This window comes from Nesoenas mayeri, assembly GCF_963082525.1.
Source record: "Nesoenas mayeri genome assembly, chromosome: 14".
In the NCBI taxonomy this organism is placed as follows: Eukaryota; Metazoa; Chordata; class Aves; order Columbiformes; family Columbidae; genus Nesoenas; species Nesoenas mayeri.
The window spans coordinates 12,242,339-12,269,057 of NC_137556.1; the positions used below are offsets into that span (position 1 = coordinate 12,242,339).

At 36.7% G+C, this 26,719-nt stretch overlaps 1 protein-coding gene across 2 annotated transcripts in view; it reads right to left on the bottom strand.

Moving 5' to 3' along the window:
• Positions 1 to 26,719, bottom strand: part of GABRB2 (gamma-aminobutyric acid type A receptor subunit beta2) — a 145,326-nt gene that overhangs the window by 68,858 nt on the left and 49,749 nt on the right. The window lies entirely within an intron of this gene.

The following is a 26,719-nucleotide window of genomic DNA, read 5'->3' on the forward strand; positions in this document are numbered from 1 at the left end:
TCTTTTCCAGAAAAAAATAAAAAAAAAAATCCCTGTAAATTTCTTTAAAGAAAAGAGTGAAAACACCTTTTGGCATTAACTTCTTTCTTCAGTCACTACATGGGCACTCACAGAATTGCTTGTGAAAACATATTGTTTTCAATCAGTGTGAGTCACCACAGATGCTTCAAAAGAAAGCTTCCTGGAACGGACAAAGGCAAGGAAGAAGCAGCCTTTGGCTCCCTGCAGTGGAAGTCTTCCAGCTTTTAAGAAAACCAGACTCCTGAGGAATACGTTTGTTGATAGCGGATGCAAATGGAGCAAGCAGCAGCATATATTGTTAAAAACAAAACAAAGCAAACAAAAAAAACCCAACAAACAAACAAAAAACCCCCCCCCACAACTCCTGGCAGTTCATCCTTGGTTCCTTATTTTAAAATTTGGAGAAAAAGCATCAAGGAGACTGCCTTGTTCCAGTATCTATGAAAGACTGATTATTTTGGGAAAAGCTTCAGCAAGGGTGGAATGAGACCATAAAAATATTACAGCTCATGTTTTTTATTTGTTTTGGTGAAGAGGTTTGTTGTCTTGTTTTGTGTAATACCCTCAGTATTTCCATATCTACGTATATTATAGTCATGAGTTTTTGAAGAATTTCAGTCGTTCGCAGAGGAAAAGGCAGGAGCATACATTTACAGCCAAGGTTTAAGTGCACAAAACAATCATAGTAAATATTAACCTGGTTGACTAAATTGCCTAATATCTTTCTCATTACTACACAAATTCTTCTTACCAGACTCTATCAGACCAGGGGCTCCAACACAGAGAGTAAACCACACCTGTGCTCTCCTTAGCAAAGTGTCTGTTCATACTGATGGTGAAGCTGAGCACTCACAATTCTGACATATCTGCAGTAGAATTTCGGGGTGCAACAAATACACCAAAAGAAGCCAAAGACTGCTGCCAGCTAGCATAAAAACTCTGTAGGGCACATTACAAAAGCATTAAGAGACACAGTGTCTTACTTCATCATAAAGTAAAGAAAAAAGCTGCACAGTAATGAAAATGATTGGTAGAGTTTTTATCAAGCTAAAACAGCAGTTTTGAATAATGTATTTAATTGAACTTGCTTGTTCATTCTTATCCATAATGCAATTCATTTAAATAGAACAAGAAGTCTGTCCTTTCCTCTCTTAATATGTTCCTCATATTTTCACCCCGACTTTTCACACAGTTATGGTGAAGTAGAAAAAGTTCTCTTTCACCTTCAAAATGATTTAAACAGCAAAATTACCTTTTGTAAATTCTTAGTGGTTTGAAATTCGTGGTCAATAGCTAAACCATATTACCAATGCAAGAGCATGCAAGAATTACCCTAGAATAATTCTAAAGTCAAGACACACAACCTATACCTTTTTCAGACAGAGGAAGAAACAGCAGCTCATTATAGCAGTTTGCAATACTTGAAACAGGCATAAAGCCTCTTCCCCAGACCAGAGCTCCTTCAGTTTTCATAAAAGGATCAAAAATATTTTTATAGTGCACAAAATATAACATTGTATTTTGCATAATGTAACCTTGAGAACAACAAAAAAGTGAAAGCTTTTAAAAAACAGTACTGTGACTCAACACATTACAGTCATTAGGGATGATAACGGAATAACAGAGCTCTCAGAGAAACACCATATGAAATGAAACACATTACAGAACTGTCTTTTACACTAATCTTTTCATTTGCTCTTAAAGACAGAGAAACCTTGAGATAATTTATTTTATGATTCCTAACAACGCAAACCAGTTTTCAGCTTCCGCTTTTATGATCTATAGTTTCAATGTAGACTGACTATAGAGCAGCAGGGGAAAAAACAAACAAACAAACCAAACCAAAAAAAGCCAACAACAACAAAACCTCACACACACACCAAAACCAATCAAGCAACCAACACACACCACCCAGGCAAAAACCTGAAGCACTAAATTGACCAAATAAATTAGACCTATGGAAAACTTTGTTTCACAGCAAGCATAGTTCCAGCACAAATAAACTAGCAGGGAAATTAAACTTTGCTGTCAATAATTTAAAATAATTTAGATAAACTTATTTCTAAGAAAGCCAAAAATCTGTCCTTGTCTCCAAACTTTTGTGGAGGTTCTCCAATTCAAATAAGAGCTGGAAATTGTCACTATTCTTTCATGGGCCAAACTTAAAGTAAAGCAGAAAATAATACCTGTAACAAATATTACCCAGCAGTGCTAATAGTTCTGATATCACCAGTGAAGAAAAAGCAGCACTGAAAGACAGCAGAGCAATGCTAATGATACGTGGAGATGGACAGAACCCAATTCCCTCTCAGAGCTGCAGTGGCTCTGCAAAGCTATGGGGAATAAGCAGCAAGAGAAACTTATCTCTGCCCTGGAAGGAAGCAGCCCTGACCTGCAATCACAGGATTACAGACACACCAGAATGATGAGCAAGAAGGTGAGAATTTCAGATAATTCCTCTGAGTGGTACTATGAGAACTACGTGACATTCTCTTTACTCTGGCACTGATACATTGTGATCCTATTGAGTCAAAGACAGAGCTGAAGCTGAGGAAAATACAAAGAGTAATTTTTTCTTTCAATCCTGTCAAAAGCAGTGAGAGACTGCTTTAGATTTGCATATCTGAAGGAAGACTATGAGCTCCCAATTAACAACATCAGGAACAATGCAAAGCGCTTGCGACGATACCGCACTCTGTAACAGACTGCATCTCTTTATCAAGGACTTCATAAGAATCCTCTGCACACGATGACTGAAAGTCTCAAACTCTCTAAATTAGCTACTAAAACTGTGTACCACAGCAAAAACCACTGTTCACGTTTGCTTCTTGGAAACAGTACTGCTGCACAACAGGTGGAAACACTGGTGGTAACAGCAGCCAGTGGAACCAATTTCAAATACGTAGAAATCTAGGAACAAAACAATAATGTGATCTCTCTCCTGAACAATAATATTGGATGTAGACATGTGTCAAGGTTGTTAGACATACTAACATGTCTACTTCTAAACTCAAATAGATTTATTACTAATTATAGAGTTCACAGAATTCTTCCTCCTACTTATTCATATAAAGGATAAGCTTCTCATTTATGATCATAGGTTAAGGGTTGGCTTTAGCAAAGGATAAACAACAGTGACATTTCTACAAGTCCATCATTAAATCTGAACATTCAGCTACTGACTGCTATTATCTTTCAACTGTACACTGCATATAGAGTTTCTCAGTGTAGTTTTATAGGAAAACCATAGAAATTTTTATGTTGATGTCTCAGGCTACCCAGAATCTGTAACATATTCTCTTCTAATACCACTTCTCCACATTTCATGAGTATCCCAACCTAAGTTCTAACTTAGGTCATTTTTCTTACTCCATTTGGGACTCAGTATCTAACGACACATAGATACTTCCCTTTTGTTCCTGTTGTATGCAATCCTTGAATAGTTATGCACCCCCTGAAAGAACAAAGTGTATTTGTTAAAGCTAGAAGGCACAACCATAAGTTAAGGATAAGAAGGATATGATACAATTACATTTTCTAAATGTAATACAAGATAGGAAAAAACTTTTGCAGATGATAAAACACAGGGAGTCAAACAACATACAGAAACTTCAACCTCAGTAAGATTTGTTGCTGTTTATATTGCTAGGAAAAGAAGCATAAAAGATTTTAAAGAGGAAACTAAAATATCCATGCCTCTATTCTTTCTTGGGAAGAAGCTGTGCATTTCTCTGCTGAAGCACAAGAGGTTGTCCTATCTGCCAGCCAGTTGGAAAGAGCCGTGGAAAACTGGAGAATTTGGCTGTTTTTCCGTGGTAAAGAAATTCTGAACTATGAGAATGTTGTGTCAGATTTTCATGCAATGATGCCCAATATCTTTCCACATGTAGCTCTCTAAATTGTTCTTTAATTTAGATAGCTTTGCTACAATCCTGTCACTGAGTCCAGAACCCAGCCACAACATCATGTTCATAATTTAAATCCCTGCAAAAAGCACATATCACTCTGCAGTACAATCTTCAGGTACAATAACCTCAGCTTTAAACCGAAATTATTCAGGTCTTTCTCTGAAGTAATACGTGCTCCTCTAAAAGATAACACCCATACTACACAATATAGCAGCTATGGCAGAAGAACTCAGAGGACCACTTCATAATTTTAATATTTTATCACTGGCAAACTTAACCTTGCTTTTCAGCATTCCCTTCACTTTTCCCTTTCAAAAGAAATTAAAATAAAGGGAGAATGCTAAACCACTACAGGACTTACAGAACAATGAGACAGTATGAGCACAAAGGCTGGCTCAGTATGTAACAACCTTGAATTAAAGAATTAGTACATCTCCTCTACTTATACAGAGTTCATAGTCCTTTTACTTTATGACCATCACTGGAAAATTGAATGTTTTGCTTTCAGATATTTTGCAAACATGTTCCTTATTCTGGTTGTGAAAATTGTGTGTCTATTTCACTCAGATATTGTCAGCGTTGAAATAAAAAGTGCACTATCCCAGCTTCTTTCTCTTAAGAATTTACATTGCTATCACCCAAGACATGTTGCATACATCTTTAAACCAGTTGTGTCATCTCCCACAGGAAAAAAAGTTTATCATTCATAAATTTCTTAAGAGAAAATTGTATAGGTCAGTGCATTTCAGAACATGTAAAACAGCTTTCTCACAATCAAGGTGGGGGGAGGGGAGATATTATAGTAATTCAACTTTATATACATGAGTGTATAAGATGATTAAAATTTACTGCATTCTCTTTAAAATTATCTTTCTTACAATTCTGATACCACATTACATTTTGTACAGACTCAGACTATGGAAGAGAGCTAGAAATTTCTAAGGAGACACATGAATTTGGTGGCTTTTTAATCAGTTCTCAGTGCCTAAAATAACTGGTGCTCACTGTTATCATACCCTACATTAACATTTTTTATTCCAGGATGATAAAGATACAATGTTTAATTAAATAATTGAAGAGCTACAGAGAAAATGGAGTATCTTCTCCACAAAACATGCACTGCTTCAATGCACAAATTGTGCAGAAAACACTGCTGCTAGAAACGCAGGAACAAGGAACCACACATTAACATAGGTAAAACAGTATGAACTTGGTCCCCAAGCTATCTTTTCATGCCTTAAGAGACTTAACAACTACAGTGGCATTAGCACCATATAGTGCAACATTTGGCTTGTTTCCCTCAGGAGCCTGTGTCTGAACGTTAAATCACATGGGTCTTAGGAAACAGTGTGTAACCCTCTTCTCGCACTCCTGAAATGTCTGGAGTAGTCAAACTACAGCAGCTGCTGGACACAGCTCCTCCTGGAAGGCATCTGCAAGGCCCATGTGTTTACACAGCCTGCGGCTCCTGCACCTTCCTGTTGGCGAACGACTTGCGCTCTGGATGATGAGCTCACACAGAAAATGCATCCACTTCTTCACTGTGTTCTCAATCTATACTTTCTGGGCAGATTCAATCCTGCAAAATCCTTTCTTCTCACAGAATGCCTCCAAGAGTTTTACCAATTACTTGCCTATTCAGTGAGACATCTGAGTGGAAGGTATTTTCACTATCCTGGGACAAAGAAAGTTCTACTCAAGTTAAAAATTCATGTGAAAGTCAAAATCTTCAGTAGAAAAGGCACATTCAGTTTTATGATTGCAGCTTATTTAGTAATTCTTACAGAAGAAGTAAGATAAGACCCAAAGCTCCTATTCCTCTGGCTTTTGTGAGTCAGAATAAGAAGGCTAGTTTTCCACAGGGAAATGTCAATAGAAATAATAAATTTAACAGATTCTTCATAAGCAGAATTACCCTCAGATCCAAAAAGGTGGAACAAAAAGTCAGTAAAAACCCTCTAGTGCAGACCCAAAATTAAGTTTCTCCCAAGAACCTTTACAACAAAGCAGTAACCCATCAAATTCTAACCCTCACAGAATTCTGAGAAGTAAGTAAAATGAACTCTCCCTGTCCTAAAGCAGGAGTCACACTTTAAAAGCAATCAAACAGGGCAACAGTTAGCAGCCAGAAAAAAGACAAACTGTTTTAAGCATAGTACAATAAGAGACACAGGTTATTACTTATTAGCTCAATTATGATTAGGAATTTTCTATCCACACAGACTTGAACTCAAGAATAATTGCACTGCCTCTCTATGTGACCATAGGATTTCACTAGGACCATTTCCCTTCTATGCTTTTTTCCACCACTAAACAATCTGCTATACACCTCTCTAATTCCAGCAAAAAATGCTCTTCACTCTGCTCTAAAAGGACCTCACTGCTAGGAACGAAGTATTTAATCACCTCGTCTTCATTTCTTCTATTTTCTGTCTACAGACAACCTGATATTCCCCAAAATGCACCAGAAGCTTTTCAGTAGCGTGTCTGGTGACTGGTACAAACAACTGTGGGTGATGTGCTTACCCTGAAAGAGAATGAGTAAGAGGAAAAAATTCTCCTCTGAGCAGATCTGCAACCACAGAACTGTGTGATAATATTTGTGCCTTTCAGTAACTGCTGTGGTCCAGGTTATTTCTAGCACCCCGTTTATGTAAACTTTCCATATAGCATTACACTAGGCTCTCTCTGTGTACAACCGAGTCTTAAACAAATTTAGATTTTTTTCTTCCTGTTGTGCGTCTACTGATGACAAAGAATAACGGAATCCCTGAAAAGGTCTAAAAACTGAACTGCCGTTCACCAGCTACTCAGATTCAGCAAACAGATCATGCTGAGTGATCGCAAAAACAAGAGCACAGATCTCCTGAGTCACAGGAGAGCTTATCCTGACCAACACCTCTCACTACAGCACCGTTATCTCAGCCACTGCAGGTATAATGCGCTCTGCATGCTTTGAACTACTCTCACAAAACGGATCTCCTTACGTCTGGCAACAAATACCTCTTTCATTCTCTGCCTGAGAGAGGCCAGCCACTATCAAGCAGCTGTACCAAATATAAAATGTATTGTTATTTTTATTTCTAATAAGAGCTGAGAGCACAAGCAATGGCTGAGCACATCAGAAAGGCCTTCACGTTGATCCCTGCTGTCCCCACATTCCTTCTCCCCTCCTGCTGCTTCTAAGCATAACACAATCCAACAAACAAAAAAGAGAATGGAAAACTGCCTCTTTTTTTACTGGCATTGAACAAAGCTGATTAAATCTATTGTAATCATTCAATACAATAACCAAATATCCTTGTAATTGACTGTTGTCATAAGATTGATATTTATTGCTTTGCAAACAAACATTTCAGCTTCACTCTGGTATTTAGAGAACAGTAAGAGACACATATCCAAATACGTAATGCCACCCTACCGACATCCTTTCAAATATCACTGTAATATCAACTGGCAATAAAGAGAGAACACAAACAAACAGCACTGATGATCTTAAATCTCCAAAGCATCTGAAGTATTGCCCACAGACTTACAGACCTACTATGCTGACATATTAACACTACCATAGGCTAGGTAAGCACATCGATACTAACGCATCATTTCACTTTAATTTTATGGGCTCAGAAATGCATATATCACTGCTACTAGTAAAACACAAATCTAAGTATCTTTAAGGGTTCTATATGCATCAGTCGCTGAAACCTCACAAAACCTCAGAGGAATAAGCTAAAGACATTTTTAAAGCAGAATGAATTCTTCCATTGGCACAACCTCAGTTAGGATTCAACAGTCAAATTCTCCAGTCCAGTGTGGCTAATCACAGAGTGCTTCCGACTACTCTTGCTTTTAACTTTTCATAGGAACCACTTATCCTCACGTGTTTGCCACGACCAACAGCGAGAGGCTGACACCGCACTGGTTAGTGGGTGGAAGGCAGTGTTATCAAACCAGGACAAACAATGATGCTGCTGATTGATCTTAGATTGCCTGGCTTTGTTTCAGTGATGTTTTTATTTCCAGAAGATTTGTTTTCATCTTATTAAGCATATCACATCATTTATTCTGTAGAACATACTTTTATTTAATATTTTTTTAAAAAATATGTATTATTTATCCATTAATGTTTTAGTGCTCATATTTAGTCTTCAGAGTTACCTAAGCAGATGTGCACGTATGCCAAAGAGGACATCAAATCCTGTACTGAGTACATACGATACTATGTCTGACAAAGCTGGATAACAAAAATACAGATAGTGGCTATGCAAATATGAAAAAAATGTATTATATTAGTATACTTATTTCCATTCCAGAACAGTATTTTGAAATTATACAAAAGAAATTGCTTACTTAAAATGACTACCAGAGTTCTTAAAATCAGTTACAATTTCTTCCAGTTTTTGCCAGTCATGATTTGTATAATATTAAGGTACTATGTATAAAGCATAGATGAAGGAGACACATATTATGTATTTTATACATACCCAGTAAGAACTAACCCCTAGGGATATAACTACAGAACTTCATTGTTCACCTGAGCCCTGTATGTCCAGAGTGTCACCAGGGCTTCTCTACCCCAATTAACAGCTAGAGCTGGGGCTGATTAAGCTGTCTTTAATAAATCACCTGTTTGCACTGCAGTGGATATTTTTAGGCCTAATTCACAGCATACGGGTTTCAAATGACAGATTCCTATTAACATCAGCTGACTTTAGGTAAGGTTCCTGCAGAGGGGCAGGAGGGTGGAAAAAGGAAGAAAAATAATTAAAAAAAAGACACAGAGATTATTTTTTTATATAAAATGCTAGAATATGGAGCTGAGAAAATAGGAGAACTCTTCTTATTCATATAAATGCTTTAAGATAGATCTGACTCAAGCAAAATATGAACAGTTTATACTTCACATTTTATCCTTAAACATTGATTTTTTTTTCCTATTTGGGCTGATCTGCAAGTAGACATCTGTGGAGAAAACCTGTTTTGCAACTATTTCTGATCATGCTCCTTGTTTTCTTTCCCCCAGCAGACAGGTCTACTGACATGATAACCAAGGCAGTAGAATTGCTTTTTAATTTGAAACAAACAAACAAGCAAAATTACTTAAAACTGCCTCCTATCACATTGCAGATGTCATGCCTGGCCCCAGTGCTCTTCTCATCTATTGTGTTAGGCTGATACCATCAATCTTTCCTTTCATAGCTGGTCCATTTTAGACAGCAAATACACTTATTACTTGAATACATTATTAAAGTGACAGCAATATTATTTTGAAAATAGCAAGTCATGTTCTCCTTTACCATTTCAGACTAATTCAACTTTAGTTAAGGGTTTGTTGAACATATCAAAGAGGCTACAGGTTTGGCTGGTCATTTTGTTTGTTTGGGTTTTGTTGTGCTGAGTTTGGTTTTGGAGGGTTTTGTTTGTTTTTCTTCCTTAACAATGAGTCAAACCTAATAACTATAACTAAGAGGCAACTGCCGCTATCCTGCTGAAATCCACACCAGTCCCCAAGGGCTACATCTCCTCTTGTGCCAAAGTTAGGCTGTTCAGTTACAACCTTCTGTTCCTCATCTTCATTTCAGAATACTCTTAACTTTGTTCCAAACAGAAACAGGAAAAACGCCCCAAAACTTCTGACATATTAGCTACATCATACTGGCAAGAAGAAATAAAAACTTGATGAGCTATATAAAACACTGAAATTTGGAAATCTACACAGAAAAGCTGCATCGAGGCTGCTTTTTGATATTCAGTTGCTCTTTTCCTGTTTCTGAAACAATACCTTTAAAACTTCTCAATAACCTGTTCTCAGGGACTAGAACAGGTGGGGAGGGAGAAAAATACAGTGGAGAGGGAGGAAAAAAGAAAGACAAAAAAAAGTTCCTTCCAATTACCATGTTTGATTGCAGAATGTACCTTTTAATAAATAAAATTTGTATTAATTTAGGACAAGCTTCAGTAATCTTACCAGGCTCTTCTATTCCATTATAACAGTAGCAAGATCCACCAGTCTTTTAGCCATAGTTATTTGCATTTATGATGAATAAAGCGATTAGATTTGGAAGATACTTGACTCTGACCTGGCAAACAGCCTAAGATGATTCTGTACACAATGCCATTATCACACAGTGTATGACCTGAGTCTCAAAAAGAATCAGAGGAGTTCAAATTATTCCAATCAGCAATTAATCAGGTCTCTGCTTTCCATATCCTTATGCAGTGGGTATAAATTTTAAAGTTTTGTATATCCAGAACTGCAATTTAACATTTTGTGCTGCAGTGAAAGTCCAATCAATACATCGGCTATATATGGAAGATTTCTTGGTACTGTGGTTCTTCTATAATCTAAGTTAGAAAACATGTACCCCATTGCTTTTCATGTTACCTTGGCTATACATGGGACTTTCTTTTCTCCAGGAAATAATTTATGACTAGTTCACATTAGAGGTGTACAAAGGGTCAACTGAAAAACATCAATCCTATCCTGAACACAGCAAGTAAACATTTCATGAGAAAAATAAACGCTTATCTGAGATACGTTGGACCTGTCCTGTATTCAGGGTTTTTTAAAAAGCAATCAGCTTGCTTTAACCATCTTTTTTCTTTTCTTTTTTTTTTTTTCCTAAACAATCTCTAAAATACTCCCATCCTTTACTTAAAAGTGTTTTATACATAAACAATAGGACAACACATGCTGAAACTCAGTAAATTAAATTCAGAGCCTCAGAAAGGCATTTACTTGATTAAATGCACAGGTACTTTGAGGTGAATGAAAACACTGGCACAAACCCCCAAGGTGAAAGCACCACTTGCATGGCAGGTTCAGCACAGAGGCATCCCAGAGGCACAGCACCGGGTCTGGTGGCTCCCATGTCCTTTCCCACATCCTTACCTACTCCCAAGCGCAGTCACAGGAGCAATGGCCGTCCAGCCACAGCCCTTCGGCAAAATGTGGACAACTTCTCAAAAAAATCAACCTGTTTGACAGGCTTTAGAGGAGGGAATTTCCAGCAGCAAAACTAGTATTTCCTAGGATAGACATTTATAAAGCAGGAACTTAAAAACTCAAGAGTTTGAGTTAGTTCCCAAATCTGGTGTTTATCAGAGGAATCTTCACTGTGAAGAGCACTGAGCATCTATTTTAAATGTTATTTTTCACATTATGAATGCCTGCATGTCAGCACTGTTATCTGATACCAAATGATGATAAGAGGACATGGTAGTTTCCATTAACCACCTGGCAAGAACACCTTTTAATTTTCTTAATGTACAAGGAAAATAGTAGTTTGTGTCACTCTCTCCATGAGGCATAATACTTACAGGACAGATGCCTGAGAATCTTTTTAAAAGTAACAATTCAACAGAAAAGTCTTAGCAGGGATGTAGAGTCCAAGCCAGCACTGCCTGCAATACAGGGATTGCAGGAGAAAATGCTGTATAACGAAACAGTGACACTTTTATTGGCTATCAGTTTTTTCCAAGGAAGAAATATGGAAAGGAACATGAAAATTATCCCTGCTATGTGGGTAAGATAGCTCCAGTCCCAGCATTCTTCTCATTTCACAATACATACTCCCAAGTATCTAGTTAAATGCTGCACAGGAAGAAATATCCATCTGATTGGGTTTTTGTTTGGTTTGGTGTTGGTTTTGTTTGGTTGTTTTGTTGTAATTGTCACAACAATTCAGTATTTCACATACAAACTTACTTTCAGATATTTCAAGCATGGGCCAGAATCCATCACTACTGTCATGCATTACATATGTTCATTTAACCTAAAGCTAGAGCTAGTAACTCTGCAAAATCTCTCCTACATGTGGTAAATGTCATTTCTAACCATAGACCAGAAATTTAGCAAATAATGCCTGCAATTTAATAGCTTTGTTGTTAAGGTTAAATGTCTCTTCCTTGATTTTCCCCCAAGCTGACAAATGAGAAGACTAACCACATACACGTCAGTGCTGCGCTAAGGAAGCACGCCTTCAGAAGTTAGATGGATTCTGCTTATATTGCAACACCAGTTTAATAGAGATACAGACACCAATGTGATAACCAACTTGCTCAAACTGCTGTACTTCTCAGATTTTTCTACAGTCAGTAATCTCAAATTTATGATACTGAAAGCATGCAAGCATGTTTGTGATCTAAAGACCCCCCAGCATCCTCCCCTTGCACACAGCTTCAAGTACAGAGGTATTAATCCCTGTATTGCATAGAGAATATATATACTTGTTAAGGAGACATCAGATGTAGAACTCCCATTGACAGGAAAAGAACTGTTCTCTCATTTGCAAAAATAACTTTTCAAGAGTAATCCTGAACTTCCTTTGATTGCACCTGCAACACAAGGTCTTTCCTAAACAAATGAAGAGTAAAATAAAGCATGAAGACCAAACGCAATTGCCCTAGTGTTTGCAAATAATGTTCAGGAACCCAGGAGTGATACTTAAAAGTAAACGATCCTCTAAATTATGAGTAAGACATATAAAATCAGTGACTTTTGTGAAGAGCAAACCCAGAAAATGTTTGAACACAGAAATGGCAATACTATTCTGTGAAAGAAGCAATAGTAGACAATCTGGTGAGCAGGATGGCCATGACAGACAGACGACATCAAAGAAGAAATGACATTTTAAGGAATTGTCTTTTTTAGTTGTGCCTAAATTATTGTCTTTCCTGTTGTTTCTTGCAAGCCATGAGAATGAATAAATGTATGAGTAAGAAATAAAAGCAAAACAATAGAAAAGCAGTAAAAGTATTTACTTTCCATCTGTCACATATAAATCACACTTGAATTCTAGTAATTAAAAAAAAAAAACAAACATTTGGAGCGAAACAACTAGCCATAAATCCTGGCTCAAGTTTTGGCTAGGTTACAGACTCAAATGTCTGTGAATCTTTCGAACCCATGAGGAATGACTTATAGTTACCCCCATAAAATGGGCACTCTAAGCGTCACATGTTGTCAGTAGGACTGAAGATGAAAATTCAGCACTTCTAGCTGTGATGTGCTTGAAGGTTTGCGGCAAAGCTTGGCAGAGGTGTGCTTAAAAGAAGAGAGCACACATCCAAATTCTGCCTCTTAGCAACAAGATATAATCTTAGCATTTGATTTAAAAGGCAGGTGATGAATCACAAATCTTCATAAATAAGGAGATGGCAATACACCCTCTTTGCATGGTGTAAATGTCATGAGAGGAGGAGATGGAAAGCAAACTATCACATAGCTAAGCCACTACCATCTGCACAATTAATGTATGTTCTAAGCAACGAGGGAGTAGGAGGGAAAAGCATCATCACTTATGACTATGTAGTCATTAGCCAAGATCCTAATCTTCATTAGACAAATGAATTAAAACTCACCATTTACTGAAGCTGTCACAGTGGCTCCAAAACAATACTTTAAAAATGGTCCCACTGGAGTTGGATGAAAACGATGCATTTTGAAGGAGTAGTTAGTAATCAGAAGCATGACATCAAGATAAAGTGACAATCTAATGCTACTAATCTAAGGCAACCCTCCTCCCTTCCCCCCAATTCAAGCAATTTTTACAATAAGGAAGAAAACGAAATAAAGAGCATTGTGAATTTTAGAGGAAAATGATGACTCAGGGGATCAACAAGGTCTATAATTGAATGGAAAACTGACCACAAATACACAATTGGCTTTTCAAAAGATTTAGAGATTGCACAGGATTTACATTAGGAAATTGCTGAACAGAAAACCTGGATAAGCACACAGCAATGATGCAGAATAGTGGAGTTAAGTAAAGCCAGAAGCGGGGACGATAATGTATTTTCAAAGCAAACCCAAGGAAGCAGGAGAACTTTTTGTCAGTGCTAAGGATATACGTGATCAATTACAAATTGGGTGGGGAGGGGGTGGGCGACGGACGGGACCTCTAACACTGCAAGCTGCAGATCTCATCTATACAGTTTCTTTTCATTACTACTCATTTATTGAAAATAATACAAAAGCAATGCTCCAATGGGAAAAGGGAAAGTCTTTGCTAACACTGACCCACTGAGAAGCACTTGTTTATCTAAATGAAAATCTGCCATGTTCCTGGCCACGAAACGACTTCCCTAAGACTTTTTAGTAGATAACTCCTCCAATGCAGAGCTGACACCCTCTTTTCTTCACTGATATCACACTTTCGGGATGGAAGACAAAAGATTTGTCACACTAGGACTGAACTACCAATGCCTTTTAAAAAGCACTTTGAACATCATGTTTTCCAGGTTTGGTAAGAACTGCTGAACAACAAGGAATAAAACTTTTCATTTGTTCGTTCCTGTGAAAACTAATGAACACAAATGAACCCTCATTTTCTGCTCGTTTTGCTTAACTGAAATGGAATTTTAAAAGTCTGAAAGTATGAGGATACCTTATTTCTATAAATACTTCTGGTTTTCTGCGATGAACACAATATTACATTTGCCACATTCCCACTCCAGTTTGCAGGGCTGGGAAATTCAGGAATGTAGTAGTGATATGCTGAGATATTTGCTCAGGCCCGAACTCGAAAAGTTTACCAGCTTAGCCATCAGTTACATACCCAGCATAAGATAAAACACAATATACAAATCCATTGCTTAACAAAGCAAAACAAAGCAAAGTCATTTTTTGCTATTTACTGAACCGACAAATGCAACTTAATATGAAACAAAAGAGATCTATGTGATAAAAACTGTTTTATCAATGCTTTTTTTAATCATCTTTCATAAGGTTAAGTCATAATTACATTTCGCTTCTGGAAGCTATATAGTTCAGGCATTGCATCTATTAGTCATGTATTCCCTAATTGCCTTATATTAATCTAGTATCTATGCCTTCCTCTGAAAAAATTAGCAATAAAATTCTGTAATAGCTATAAGAAACAGCAGAAGTAACAGTTCATATTTACTTTAGTTCTTGATATCCAACAAATATTAGTGTTCATGCCCTTTTTCCTGTCTTCAGTCCTGTGGGGTAGTATTCCCAGTGCCAACAATCTCAGTGCCTTTATTCAGTCTTACCATTATATCTATGATCAGGACACAGCATATTTTCCTCGCAATCTCACAGACCACGGACAAAGATCTGTATTGAAATTAAAGCTGTATTAAAAAAAAAAAAAAAAAAAAAAAAAAGAAAATATGAAACTTAAAGAAAATTAAATGAGGTGACCAGATAAGACAGATGGAATGAGAGTCTATCTGCTTCAATACATGAAAAAGACCTTCGGTACTCATGAAAACAAAATATTAACACAGGGGGGAAAAAAGGAAAAGAAAACAAAAATGAAGAAGAAGAAACAAAAAAATCACAGTATCAGATTCTGAGCCATCACTATATATGATGGTTTTGGGGAAAAAAATAATTTCAAGTGTTTAATATAACGAAAGAGTGTCATGATACGTGAATGCATGTAAGCTTTGGGTCTGTACAGTTAAATCGAAGGAGCAAGAAAGCAACAATGACAGAAAGCCAGAATTCCAACGGCGAACTGCAGCTGCTGTTGATTTACACAAGTGAGACCCCACATGCAGCATCACTGGGCACCTACAGAACTGCCTGTGCAGGGGCAACCTGTCTTCCTAATCCTTGAGGATGAAGATCTTTATACCCTCAAACAACTGGATTTCCATCTCTTCCAGAACTGTAACTTGTGCTCATGTCTCCTCAGGTTTTTGTTGTTGTTGTTGTTGTTGTTATTTGCTTGGATTTGGTTTTAAGCTAGCTATTTCCAAAACATCATAACCCTGAATTCTGTGGGGTTAGTACCTGGAAAAGACTTCAGGACTCCTCAGAACTACATTAAGTTTTATGTATTTGTATTACTAAAGACACATATAACTGCAAACTAAGATCACTTTCCTGGCCACCAGCAGCCAACATTGTATCAGCATCCTTCAATTTCCCTAAAACTATACTGTGCCTTCTCTATGACATAAAAACATCTCGCATCAGAAGCTGAACACAGAAGGCCGTGAAAAGTAATTAATCTTGACTATGTCTTCAGCATCTCTTGCTTCAAAAGGAAATAAACTACTCAGTTTGGTTAGGGAGAGGGATGGTTGTTTATTTTAATGCACGGCAATGCCCTTATACAATTCTTATTCAGATAAATATTTCATCTCTAGAATGTATTTTCTTGAAGGCATACCCAAGTTACCCAAAAATGACTAATGGCATATCTTTCTTATGGCTATTCTACTATCTTTTTGAAAGTCCAACAGCAACACTTCATCTCCTCTCTGTCGTACATGACATTTCTCCAGCAACACTATACAACAATATTCTAAGGCATTTCAGGATAACCATAATGTACTATTCATGCATTAGAATTGTGTGTGCTTTGAACACCCTCTTGTTGTAGAAACAACCCACAGACTACAGATGCACAGTGCTTTATTCTCAGTTGTTAGCAGAGAATATAATGTAGTCTGGGATGTAATTATGAAATAAGCTTCTAATATGTATAATCAGAAATAAAAGGAGAGAGGAATGAATATTCAGTATGTGCTTCCTTGCCTTTCTCATTTCCCATCTTGTGCACCAATTGTCATCTCTGCTCCAAATGGAGCAGATATGAGCCATATTCTAGAGAGAAAATGATAAGATGAAAACACAGTTGATGATATCTCACTGAAAGGACTGAGCTTGTCAGTAAAGTCTAAAAATAATTTACCTCCTCAGCTGACCACATACAATCATTCTGTAGTCACCTAAGTTCAGGGGATTCCTAAGATCATTGCCTGAAATTTGTAATATTTTGGTAAAAATATCTAAAAAGTAGATTGTGAGAAGTCTCATGATCATAGTAAATTAATGTTTTGTTGCTCTCCCACACAAGCAGATGCATTCAGAATTTTGTTGGCGTGTTTTTTCCTGTGCAGTAGCAGCTATAGTACCTTGTTAAGGTACATGGTTATTATTCTAAAACACATCTTGTTTTTAGATATTAAAAAACACAAAACTATACAAAGACTATTGCTAGCTAATTTTTGCTTGCATTTCCACCAGTAACAACTGACATAAAAACTGGCACGACAAAGGAAGTCACAAATTGCAAATGACAAAAAAAAGGGGACAGAATTTGTGGATGGCAATATTGTAATAAATAACTCTTTTCATCTAGATCCAATATTGCTAATGTTTATTCAGAGACATCTGAATGCAAGTAGGTTCGGGACTGACAGAAATGACACACTAAAGGGGTTTAGAAAAGTTACAGTCCATGAGAGGGAAGCCCGCAAAGTAAATGCTAGAACACTTGGCCCAAACCATACCACACCAGTTTTAGCACTTTAAACAGGCAAAGCACTGGCATGCAACCCCATCTACAGTAAAATTAACTGCAATGGAGAAAATGTAATGATTTCTCAATTCAGATGCTGAGGAGAATAACGCACTCCAGCAAACCCTCCCCGTGAATTGCTGAATGCGGATTTACCTGTCATATGTGAGAATAATATAAGGACCCCAAAATGGTTCTATTCTGGCAGTTGCCCAGAAAGGCGAGTGTCCAGAGACTACGTGCTGTGGGGACCTGTACAATATTGATTACAGCCCCTTGAACCATCTTGTCTTATGGAGACAGACATTCCTGAGGGACCAGTCTCCACGTCACATCACTGAGGTAATCGTTAGGGTCCTTATTGTTCTGACACTAGGAACATGTCTGCATATAGTTCCTTCCTTGTGATTTGATCTCACAGTCTCCTTCTGGCCCTGAGACATTTTTCCCATCTGTTCATACAGATGGCATATTCGAGTGAATTTAAAAGAATGGTTTTCCAAACTTTTTCTGTTATCTCTCACCCAAAATTACACAGTTCTAGCCTAGCAGAAGCAGGGGGTATTGTGGGATGCACACAAAACCAAACCACAACAAAAACACAAACACAAAACCAACCAACCAAACCCAACAAAACAAACAAAAAACAAAAACAAAAAGAGAGAGAAAAAACCACCTCAACAACACACACAGCACAACATGCTATTTACTGGACGGCTAAAGCAAATGCCTGCATTATATCCTGAAGATCAGAGATAAGCATGGCTTCATGCTGCTTTTCTGCAGATGTTCGAACACATCCCTGGAGTCTGGAAAACTTATCTGGAAGCACAAAAATCCCAGAATCTCTCGTAACTTATCATAATTTCTCTCCTTCCAAACAGGACTGAATATTGTTCCATGAAAAGGACTCAACTGCTTTGCTAATTGAGAGCCAAAAGAAATTCAAATTTTCAGAGGAATGAAGAAATAGAAAACAGAGCCAGGAGATATGGGAAAATGATTTTTGAAATAATACTTGGATTTTAGGACTTTAGGCAATTCTTATTTCTCAGAAACCATTTTACCATTTTGTAAAGCTCAGTTACAACACATGATGAAACAGTGGGTGGACAAATCAGCTATGCTCTTCACAGAAAGTAGGTTCAAAAATAAAGGTAATATTTTTGAAATAAATCACTAAAACTAGTTATTTAACTGGAATGAAAAAGAAGCCCAAGTACTTGCACCTTCAGACAAAATACTTGCTAGGAAAAAAATAAATGCTGCTTTCATTTAAGAAATGGTATTCAAGAATGTCTTACAGCAATGTCACAAAAGTATAACAGAAAATATCTGTACAATCACAAGAAAAAGTAGAAAATGACTATTTGTAACTCAGAGAAACAGAGGAAATAAAAGAGGTATTATTAGTTCTACAGAGTGGCATCACTTTTCTGTATTTAAGCCTATGTTTGCATACACACATTTAACAATCAACTCCTTAGCTGAATCTTGATCAGAGCATTCTGAGATTTTATATATTTCCTTACTATAGGGAAGTTTTTGTTGTCAGGATCACCAGCTATCAGCTAAAATGATATGATAAAAGACAACAGAGAAGGGAAACAGGATAGATTGCTGTAATTCTCAATTATGTAAATGTTTAAGTTTCAATTCAAGATTAAATGTTTGATGACCTCTATTTGGTTTTGGAATATGCAATACCCTTGGAGCAACTTAAACTATTACATGGCTTTAAAGCTGATGAGAGTTTTTCTTGGAGTAAATGCCACAGTCTGTCTGTTAGGCAATAAAACTCAGAATTTTTTTCGCTTCATTGCAATGTAATAATCTTGGATAATAGGGCTTTTAATGGAAAAGATTCCTGTGACTTAAAGCTTTTTCCTTATTAAGTTTAATTGAATTATTTATTCACGTACTAATGATCTAACAGCCACTTCATATAAAATAAAAGCTAAAGACTCTCTTGAATACTTCTCCCATACTTAAGATCTAATAAAGAAACTGAAATAGAAAGATATCTTTGTTTTCTTTCAGATAGGGGAGGTATTTAAAATCCAACTCGCCTCCCTCCTGCTGTGGATGGAGGTGTTCTGAAATGATACCATTCCAAATCCTACAGCAAAATGCATCTTTAATCTATGAGTCCTTAACTGAAAAATACATTTATGACCGACAGTGATCTCCTCTTTATTCCAAAAATTGCATCTTCTTAAAAAATTGGCTCATTTTGTGAATGGGCTGCTGTGTAGGAGAAGTGGAACAATGTGATTCAAAGGAGAACAGAACAGATTTGTATCTATAAAACATCTATCCCAAGGTGCATATGAAGGCTGGCATTTTATAATTCTTCATAATAATGCCTGGCAGTTATGTAGTATTTTATGGGAGCGAAACACTTTACAAACTAATTAATTAATCTTCACAACACCCCAGTGAGAAAGTAGGTTTTAGTATTCCAACTAACCAATGGAATAACAGCGGCAGAGGAGCTGTATGATTTGTTTCATGTCACAAAGAGTCCAGGTCTTCAACTTATATATCATCAGAAATAACAGCAGTAATATTTCTGAGGTGAACTGCTTGGGACCTTCAATGGAACTATTTGCAGAAAACAGAATCTGGCTCATACCTTGGGCCAGAGCTAATACCTTGTTTGGTTAAAACAATACTGAATTCGCTTGAGCAACACACTGGGATTTAGGTTCCTTTCCTTATGCTGGATCTACAGTCACTGCTCAGGACAAGAGCTGGTATATGACTTGTCCTGTCCTAGGACTTCCACATGTTGAGACTGGGGTGGTGATGCTTCATTGTTAATGCAGATAACGCTTTTAATTCAAAATTTTACATAATTGTGCAGCACTTTTCGTAGGCAATTCAAAGTTTTTCTAGTCTCCATAAGTTACATTACTTCAATTTGAGACAATGCTTTACTACATTTGCATTTATTTCTGCCTGTTTTCAAAAAGTTCCTGCTTTGAACACCTGCAGACAAGACTTAAGGGTTCTTATAAATGTGTATGTATACTCTAACAGCCTTGACAATTCAGATACAGAAATCCGATTCACTGCATTTCTCGTGCAAAACTAAAACAACTGCGTGTCAGACCGTGAATTAGCTTCAGCAAGTGTTGGCAACTGAAAGTTCAATAATTGCACTTACGAGTAAAAGCTCAAAAAAATTACCCAGCTAAAATAATGGAAACACTTCTTCACTGTACTGAGATTCTCATGTTCAAACAAGTTACTCTTCACTTAAGTCTTTGCAATGTTTGTATACACCCTTATTGTTATATCAAGAAAAATAAGTGTTATATTTTTACACGAGATAAAAAGAATCACAACAAGTGATACCAAAAATTATGAAAACCTATATGTTTACCTGGGGCAACAGAAAGCTACTGTACTATATAATGTCTTATTTTAAGACAAACTTCTGAAACTTTACATTCAAGAAAATATTTTCCATCTGAAGTTCTGTGTCACTGCATGACACATTGCCTTTCTACTAGGGCAGAGATGGTAAGAGCCTAATATCTAAGATGGTTAACATATTTTACAAATTGGCACTTAACATGTAAATTTTTAATATCCCTGGCATAACACTTCCAACACCCCCAAGATATGCATGATGTTTATATCTATTTTTTAACTAATGGCAACACTACTTTGAGATGTTATTGAAAGAGGAAGTTGGTGCTCAGGCTGATATATCAGAGTGATAGAACAGCACGTCCCTGTAAGGCTTCTTATGTTGCTACAGGGTACTGCATTATATTTCTTTCCTTTTCTCCCCTGAAGATAGACAAGACCCCCAATTGAGTGGAGGGCCGTACAGCCAAGACGCATCAATGTCATGGAACCAGAAGCACCTGCCCCCTGAACAGTTACCATGATTAGGAACAGTGTCCAAAATAACATCTTCCCCTCAAGAAAAGAAGGCCAGGTCCTTTTTATCCTTTCCGAAATCCCCAGATTTACAAAGATGAAAATGCTCCATTTTTGAGAAAATTTTTGCTTAACATGAAAGGGCATTAGAAACTCATTAAACAACTTCAGTCTACCATCTGGAAATATACTTTTGTAGCAAACAGGTAGGACAGATCTCTGTCACTTTATTGCAGAGGAAGTTTGCAAGTTACAAGGATATTTTAAATCTCATGTGCAGTTGAAATAAGTAATTTTAATTCCAGCTGCACAAATGATTTTATAGTCCTGCAAAGGAGAAATGGAAATTTACTTCCAAATTATGCTTAGAATTTTAATTAAAAAGATAAGCACTATGAGTGAAAAAAAAATAGAAGTAGCAAAAAGTAGCAACATAAAGATCAAATGTTTTACTGAAGGATGTCTAGAGTGAACAATTGACCTCTCAAACAGTATGTTCTAAGAACTAAAGGCATTTAGAAAGGCAACTGCTTTTTAAACTTTCCATCAGATTTTGTAGATAATAAGCTGTATATGAGAAGTTAAACTGCTGAACAAGTCTATTAATACAAATATGCCCAAGGCTATTTTAATAGACCAAAGCGTGGGAGAATCTATTTTACTTGCAACACTGCAAATTTCCAAGCAGCTGAAGCTAAGCGAGCAGACAGCAGAAGGCACAGCTGAGACAACACAAAATCCAAGCATCCAGGGCTATTTTGAATTCAACGACTCAATGCTGATAGCAAGAAATAGAGAGGACAAAGCAAGACCATCATATACATAATTCTCTCATTTATGGGAGACTACTAGTTTATATCATTCACACAGTCAGGAATTATTCTGGTTGGGTTGGAAACTTATAGTTGGCAATGTATTAAATAAATTTTGGCAAGTAAAACTGTTGAGCTTTCAAACGGGTCTTTCACTTCTGAGAAAACTGCTCTGCTCTACTTCCCTTTGTTTTTCCTTTGACTAAAAAGGCCGGAAATGTCATCACCTCACAAGATGTGGCCCCTATCAGAAGATCTGTTTATATTCTATTTTTCAGCAAAAAAACACCCACAAGCTTCAGCTACAAAAAGCTTAAAACCAACATGCTAAAGAGATACAAAAGTGTACAATACTCTTTACTGTGCAATTATCAGTCTTCAGCGACTGACACACTTTCACGGAGTTCACTTGTAAGGATTATAGGAGAAGCATGTATAAGAGTAAATATCTCTAAAAACATAATAGTGCAACACAAGGAATACCTTTGTCTTCAGCCACTTATTCAGCTATATCTGATCCTAGTGTTCTGCACTTGATTTCCTCCTTATTGTGACACAGAACACCCAAATGCTCTCTGCCAGCAAGGAGAAAAGTGCCAGAAAAACACCTTAAGAAAGTTACATAAAAAGCAGCAATTCCAAATTGGCAAACAGAAGGCTCATGCTTGTTGTTCTTTCCAAATCTTGCATTCCAACCCTGGAAAAGAACCTCAATAAACTTCCACAGGCTGCAAAAATCAGATGAGTGATTCTTCCTCAGAATTACACAGAATAAACCATAAGAAAGCTGAATTTTCTGTCTGCATTTTTTAACAGAATTGATGACAAAAGCCAGGGGAATTTAAATATATATATATAAATTTAAGAAACAACAAATCTTATCTACCACAGCAATTATTTCTGACATATGTATTATATGAACCAGATATATCAACATATGGAGATCTAGTTAAAGCCATCTCTTTTCCTGAGTTCTAGCTGCATATCTTTTCAAGCTTTGCTGAACCTACTGTAAACCGATTGTTATCCTATAATGAATCTTAGTCCTCTACGTTTACTGTTCTGTTTACACTGGTAAATCACTACTATCTTGTTGCAAGTCATCTTAACTACCAATGCATAGTAATTTTCCCTGTAATAACTCTTCATTTAAGACTGTATGTTGCAATTTTCTACCATTTTAGTGATTTAAGTATATCATCTATTGAATGGTCTGGTCTTGGCAGCAAAGATGAATTTTCTTGCCAGATGGAATATGAAAATAATGTGAAATATTTTTTAAATTGAAAAAAAAAAAAAAAGAAAGTTCAGTCATATTTGTAAATACATACTGAAACTGAAATACAAAAATAAAAAGCATTTTCCCAAAACATAAGTAGCTGGCATCTATCCCTCAGAAATAAAAATCCTTCTAAACCTAAAAGTAACCATGGTGCCATGTTCTCTGCAAAAAAATGGTTAAAATTTAGTTATGCCCTTAACTAATATGCCTTGTAGTAATGAATGGGGTCAGCTATGAGGACATCGTAACTACCACACAGATGTCTACATTCATTATTAGCCATTTCTCTCGCCCCTTTCAGCAACAACATAAGCCAGGTGCTTACAAAACTGCCTCCTAGCCCTTCCTGAAATTTACCTTCACAATGTTAAATCTAACCAGATCTGACGTGCATACCATGTGTGAGTTCTGTAGGAAAAACAAAAGGAGCAATGTTAAGGGAATGACTGCTTGCTATATCCAAACCAGAAATTAAACTATAGAGGCATAAAAGAATGGGATGGTTACGTTTACACATTACCATTTTAGTAATAAGATCACCTGCAGCTCAATGAATTTGGTAACAGCAACCAAGGTAAATGAAACCAAATTCATAGAAAAGTGTGTGCGTGTGTATATTCATACACACGTTAATATATAGGTGTATAGGGAGACAAAGGTCAAACTTAGGACTTATATTTAAAGGAATCTCAGTTTAGTAGAATGCATCTCAAAGAATATGCCACTGCAAGTATGAGTTAAAGTAAATTAATGCTGCAATAAAAGTAGTGATTTTCAGAACAGTAATAGTGCACAGTTTGTTTTGTTTTCTTGCTTGTTTTTAAAGATATGTGGAAATCATTACGCAGGCATTAAATATATCACTACCATGGACACTTTAAATTACATTAACTTTGAATTAAATTCAGATTAAATAACTAAAGCTACAAAACTGAAACCTTAACATTAGAATCATATCATTGCTGGACCATGCGGCAATCAAAGATAAAAGCAGAATATGGCCAATCACATATTTCTATTGTGTTACCAGCATGTGTATTTACCCCATCCATCCCATTATCTGAAAGACATTTTAGGCAGAAAGCCTTTCTAAGACCTACTCAGCTAAGTCTAAAGAACAGGAGGAAGGATCTTCTACATTTCATCACAAAAATTTGTCCAGGGATCATCAATAATAAGGACATATAACAGGAGGTTGGATCCCACTATAGCAAACCTATATTGATATTCAGGTTTGTTTCTTGCCCTTGGCAATCCCTTCTACAGTGCTGCTTGGAAACAGGCTACAGCCTGAGAAGGGCAGGCGGGTGTAAATATTACAAACTGGAAAAGCAAAAGATAAAGCTAGAAGTAAACATACTTCTTTTCAAAATCATCATAATACAGCCTTTACAACACATTCTTACTCACACAGTGTAAGATTTTGATATATACATTACAACCAAATGTGTACACAGATGCAGTCAAGATTCCTCTAATACAAACTTATCTAAAATTCCTCATCTGAACCCATTACCTATTGTGCCTAGAAATGTTTTCTTTTTCTTTTTAACCTAAATATGCCACAAAAAGTAGAGAAAAATTTCTAGCCATAATTTTATTTTTTTCACTTGAAAAAGAAATAACGGTTATGTTTCCTCCAAAACTCAGGACAGCGTGTGGACTTAGAGGGGGAGAGCTATATGATGACCTATCTACTCTATCCACTAAATGCAGCAAATAACTTCAAGGACCATCCCCATGGGTTTTAGTCTAGCATAAGGTACAATGACAAAAATATTTTTATTATTAAACTGATATTGCTAGGTCCCCATTTCCATGCAAGTACGAATAATTGTGGGTTTTTTTCTAATAATAGCTGTTAACTTTAAACTGACAGTCCTCCCAGGACTAAAGGCTATTTAGTCAATCTTGTACTGGAAAACAAAATGGACTTTATTAATATCCTGTGGTCAAAAGCTAGAGCTTTTCTTGCCATGTGTTCATCTGCTAGGTTTCTGGTCATGTTGCATAGTCTCAATAGCAGAACACATTGCTTCTCCAAGAAACAAGAGGTGTCCTTCCTCTCTTTGCTGTTCAAGTACAGAGTTGCAGTAGGACATGTGACAATTGCAGCCCCTAATCTTGTGTGACAGGCGGGGGAGTGCAGATGACAGTCATCGGGCGCTGCCCTCAGTGTACAGTTCACTCCAGCGCAAGCGGGGAAGGAACGCAGAATGAACGGGTTTACAGTTTCTAAAGAAAATCTTTATTTTACCTGCTTCTTCTATAGAACAACATTTTGTGAGCTCTACTTACTGTTTAGCAACATTTTCAGAAACAGACACCATGCAGTTGAGCACTCAGAATGAAAACAACTCCTCATAAGTAGCAATAAAAAGTCAGAACTATTGAAAACATTAAACCTGATATTTATCTCATAATTTATTCTGAAAAATGCTAAGTGAATGCACATTTTTCACCCCTCTTTTCCGGAGGTGAATCACTACCTGGTACAGGCTGCACAAGTCCAGGGACCATCCAGACAAGAGTCATTTGAAGCCCAACTCCAGCATAGTGGTGAGAGCACTGATCCAGTCTCAGTCTCAAGGGAAATGGTTGGTTCCCAAGAGCTGGGAACCGCCTGTCCTGACAAAGGCTCTTCCTGGCATAAGTAATTGGCTCAACTTTTATGACACTGGAAATGTTCAGGTTTGAGTGTGAAAATTGAAGTTAAATGCCAAGTGTTAAGCCTCAAGTCTTAGGACACCTTAGGACTTAGTTTTGGGTGTTTGAATTCCAGTTTGAGTACCCATGTTCTAAACAAAAGCCTCTAAAGAGAAATTAATACATATCAAGATTAGTTATATTTGCTCAGCTGTCTCATTAATCTAAGTAGTTCATGGTAAAGATTTCCAGAAACATTTGCATGTTAAAGTGCAATAACTAAAGGCATTCAGATCAGTGACTTATATGATCTTGATAAGATATTAACTTCATGGCCCATGTTTGTTCGAGTGACAGAACTAAATACATAAGACACTGCTGTTTTCCTTTACAGCCGGGTAGAAGAAAGTCAAGCTAAAAATGCATGCTTCTTGACATGACAGTTATAGGCAGACAACAGAATAATCTCACTGAAAATGAAAAAATACACAAATAGAAGTTTTAAGAATTAGGTTCCCCCAAATTATTATTGTATATTATTCTTAATAGGAAAACATGAGACATTCTAGATATTCTAGATTTATGTTCTTCAGCTTTTTTTAATTAACCCAGTCAATCCTTTCTTTCTGTTTTGTTACCTACTCACACCATATTAAGTCCGTCACCTTTTGCAGGAATATATTTAAATCACTTCATCGGTAATTTTTTTTTCTACAAACACTGCTAAACAGACATTTCCCTGCCTTTTTCAGAACTTCAAAAGTGAAGTTTTGTCGATTTCTCCAGTCACCACTCTCCATACAGTGATACACAATAACATCAGGCTGAAAAACATTTCAAGTCATATCTCATCTTCGTGAAAATCAGAAAACT